The sequence below is a fragment of the Lampris incognitus genome, chromosome 19, assembly GCF_029633865.1.
Source record: "Lampris incognitus isolate fLamInc1 chromosome 19, fLamInc1.hap2, whole genome shotgun sequence".
NCBI classification, from domain to species: Eukaryota; Metazoa; Chordata; class Actinopteri; order Lampriformes; family Lampridae; genus Lampris; species Lampris incognitus.
In genome coordinates this window covers 2,311,126-2,315,484 of record NC_079229.1, presented here as the reverse complement: position 1 = coordinate 2,315,484, position 4,359 = coordinate 2,311,126, and the positions used below count along the sequence as shown (strand labels likewise).

Below are 4,359 nucleotides of genomic sequence, written 5' to 3'. Positions count from 1 at the left end.
CTTTAATTTTTTCACATTCTTCAAAATCTGTTGGGTGGTAGAGTTCTCACCTGCCACTCACGACAAGGCTTTGTGGATGGAAGACACTTCACAAAGCCTTTGTAGAAGCGGTGCCGAGTATTTATTCACATGCAGCACGCTGTTACCAGAGGTAGCATTTATGGAGAAAAGGGAAACGTTATGTAAAACTACTGTAGACAGCAAGGCCCCGCCTCATCTTAGAGCCAGCATACTTGAACTTTGTCACATGGGGCTCGTCCGGGATTTGAACCCGGGACCTCTCGCACCCAAAGCGAGAATCATACCCCTAGACCAACGAGCCATAGGGCTCCTGTTTTGTTTTTGTTTATTTTATTTTTTTACTTTTATTGTAATTCTTTCATTCTTCCATCCTGTAGTGAGAATTCTACCACTGAACCACCAATGTCTTGTCCCCTGGGACTATTGGCCGGTGACATGTGACCTGTAGGCCGGGGGTTAAAATTCCCACTGTGGGAAAGGGTCCAACTATCAGCACGAATGGGAAAGGCTTCATACTCTTCATTCATAAGATGTGATTGTGTTCCTTTCTTTCAATTATAGTCTGAACAATGGCACAAAAAAAGAAGAAAAAAGAAAAGTCAACAACACCACTTTATGTGGCTTGTTGGTCTAGGGGTATGATTCTCGCTTAGGGTGTGAGAGGTCCTGGGTTCAAATCCCCGACAAGCCCCGTTTGATAGAATCCCTCTATGCAGGCTTTTCGGTCCCGGAGGGCCTTACTGCATACATGAATTGCATAATGTTTGCCCATCTCCAAAAATGCTTTCTCTGGTCATGTCATCAATGCTGTGCTGCAGGTGAAGAAATACTCAGAAGAAGAAGAAGAAGAAATAGCTCTGTGCGTTTCAGCATTAACACAAGCCAAACAGCACAGGTGAAACTGCCACAGGCCAAGTCCATCGCTTTGTTAGCGAGGTTGTGTTGCTCATTTGCCTAAAGAGAGACTGACATGGCCCTTTCTGAACACATCTTTCAACATTTGGAGTTTGAATCCTTCAGTGACTGCGGTGTAGAACTGGTGCAACAGCTCCTGTGGCAGACCAGGTTTCCTCAGCTACCACAGAAATGTCATGTGCTGGGCCTTTTTGAGGATGGAGTTGATGTCGGTCTCCCACGTCAGGCCCCAGTGGCCCAAAACACCAGAGGGTCACCAGCCAAATTTGAATGCTTTAATTCATACTCTTCCTGGCTGTGGGGGTGTAACATTTGTATCGACTAGAGACACTTTGTATCTTTAAACAGCAAACCTTGTGACTGGCTGAATCATTGATTCACCCCCCTGACCCCCCGACCCATCCAACACTCTATTCCTCTTCTATCACTCTACTTTCTCCTGCCCTGAGATACCACCTTAAAGCCACCCCACTCTCTCTGTGGGCTTTCCCAATGCAAGGATGGGAACTGGGTACCTATACAGGTGTTATTCCCAAGATGGGCGTGACTTGTATACAGCCCCATTACAAAGACTACACGAGTTTCCACTTCCACCATGCTCTGATTTGGAGGCTGCTGAAACAAACCAATGGACCTTATCTCTGGGTCAGATTTTATTTAAGGTGACCATCATTCAAGCTGTGGGGTTAATTAAAAGCATGTATATGTATTATTAGAGGCATCCCTGCTATTGGTGTACTCTGTCCTTTCCAACATGACTTTGTGCAGAGCACTAAGCCCTGCCTGCTCTGGCGGGCACTCCTGCCATCTGGCTGCTCTTGTATAATACATGTAAATGCATCAAATAACAAAGAAATGCCTCTCTGCTGTGGTATACAGTCTCCGTTAAACCACCTGTCGCTAGATGCTCCCAGTTGCTGAAGCGCTCATACCAACTGCACGGTAATGAAAGTTGTACAACAGCATGAAGGATGTGTGATACCCTGTTTTGGATGCGAGATAGAGTAGGAATCAGAACCAGAATCAGAACCATGTTTCTTGGCCATGTAGGTTTGTACATACATGGAATTTGACTTAGTTATGTGGCTCTCTCATTGTACTAAACATAAAATAACAACACTACAACACAACAATCTTCACATATTGAAAAGCAAATGTTCGCATCCCCCACCTTCTCCGGCCACAACACACAATCAACTACACCCCTTGCCAGACACCCTCCCTCCCCACCGACCCCCCACCTGCACTCAGGTTGACCTTCTTGAGCTGGTGGAGGAAGTACATCCTCTGCTGGGCCTTTTTGATGACTGTGTCTATGTTGAATGCCCACCTTAGGTCCTGGGAGATTGTGGACCCCAGAATTCTGTAGGTTTTCACCGTAGACACCGTGCTGTTGAGTATGGTATCTACCTGAAGTCCACTGTTCTCTCCACTGTTCTGAGTGTGCTCAGCTCCAGGTTGCTATGGCCACACCAGAGGGCCGGCTGATCAACCTCCCATCTTTAAGCAGACTCGTTACCATCCCACATAAGGCCAATGATGGTTGTGTCATCCACAAACATCAGGAGTTTAACAGACGGGCCACCTGAGGTGCAGTTATTTGTGTAGACAGAGAAGAGTAGAGGGGAGAGCACACATCCTAGGGGGCGCTAGTGTTGATTGTGCGGGTGCTGGTTGTGATTTTCCTCAGCCTCACCAGCTGCCTCCTGTCTGCCAGGAAGTTTTTCATCCACTGGCAGATGGGGGCTGGTACAGTGAGCCGGGTGAGTTTGGAGAGGAGGATATCTGGGACAACGGTGTTGAACGCTGAGCTGAAGTCCACAAGCAGGACCCTTGTGTATGTCCCTGGGGAGTCGAAGTGTTGGAAGATGTAGAGTTATCCCATGTTACCACTTCCGGTGTGGGAAGATGGCTACGCAAATTCCCGTTTGCGGCGGCCTCACCCAGTGCCGTCCATGTAGTGCCTTTGTCCACATCTGTGTCTAAGTTTTGTGTTCGTTTGTTGGCTGGGAGAACTGGCACTGGATCGGCTGGAAGAGTGAGGCAGGCTAAGCTAACTGCTAGTCCACGCAGACTGGCAGTTCCGATAATACCGAGGGCGGTCTGGCGACGGCCTCACCTGTCGTTGACTGTGGAGATGTTGATGTCATCGTGAGGAGTGCGGGGAGGTGTGTCGAGGGTGTCTGGCTGGGGGAGCTGGCGCTGGATCGGCTGGGAGAGCTTGGTCTGCTTTGTCCGGAGGGCCCGGGGGCCACAACCCCTGCCTCGAGCTGTGCCTGAAGAGGAAACGCTGAGGGCTGCCTGACAGGATGCGGAAGCGGGGCGGGCTAAGCTAGCTGCTAACCCATGCAGACCGGCACTTCTGACGTTGAGCCTGGCTGGCCTTTGTTCCCTTGGACAGTGTTTTTTTGTGTGTTTTGGTTTGGATATATGTGTTAACTTGGGTGTGTCTGTTCTTGTAGATTTTGGACGTGTTTGTGTCTTTGTGTTGTACTGCTGTGGGCCGGGGGAAACGGCATTTCATTTCATTTCGTGTACGTAAGTGCATAAAGTGAAATGACAAATAAAGTGTTCCTGAATCCTGAATCCTGATTCCTGATGTTGACTGCATCTCCCACTGACCTGTTTGCTCAATAGGCAAACTGCAGGGGGTCGAGCAGGGGGCCTGTAATTTCTTTCAGGTGGGCCAACACCAGTGTCTCGAAGGATTTCATGACCACAGCTATTAGGGCAACGGGCCTTAGTCCTGTGATACGGGGCTTCTTGGGGACCGGGATGATCGTGGAGCTCTTGAAGCAGGAAGAGGCTTCACACAGCTCCGGTGATCTGCTGAAGATCAGGGTGAAGATGGGGGCCAGCTGGTCAGCACAGACGTTAAGACAGGAGGGTGACACGCCATCCAGGCCCGGCGCCGTCCTGGTGTTCTGTCTCTGGGAGAGCTGGTGCACGTCCTCAACACCGATCCTGAGTGCGGGTGGGGGTTCGGTGGGGAGGGCAGAGTTTCTGGCAGGGGGTGTAGTTGGTTGTGTGTTGTGGCCGGAGAGGGTGAGGGGTGCGAAAATTTGCTTTTCAAATATTATTTTTAGGGAGTTTTTCCTTATCCAGTGTGAGGGTCTAAAGACAGGATGTTGTGTTGCTTTAAAGCCCACTGAGGCAATTTTGTAATTTGTGATAATGGGCTACACAAATCCCTAGATTCTGACTCAGAGCTTCGACACCGCCCCTGTACAGCACCCTCAAAGGTCAGAAAGTGTACTCCTGATAGAACGCTGTGACAGCAGCTCACATAGGAGTCACCAGGTGAACCGCCCGTACGGCCACGTGCTACGGTTAACTCCGTGTCTGGACACGCAGCACCATACTCAGCCGTCATACATGCACCTCATCATACTCCACCTCCACACCCACAATTCCTCACACCCC

The 4,359-nt window shown here is 49.6% G+C and overlaps 2 non-coding genes across 2 annotated transcripts; one reads left to right on the top strand and one right to left on the bottom strand.

Annotated features, from left to right (window-relative positions):
• Positions 1–250: 250 nt before the first annotated feature.
• Positions 251–322, bottom strand: trnap-ugg (transfer RNA proline (anticodon UGG)). Its single transcript has one exon. It is a non-coding gene; the product is annotated as a tRNA-Pro (tRNA).
• A 318-nt stretch (positions 323–640) lies between these two features.
• Positions 641–712, top strand: trnap-agg (transfer RNA proline (anticodon AGG)). Its single transcript has one exon. It is a non-coding gene; the product is annotated as a tRNA-Pro (tRNA).
• The last annotated feature ends 3,647 nt before the right edge of the window (positions 713–4,359 follow it).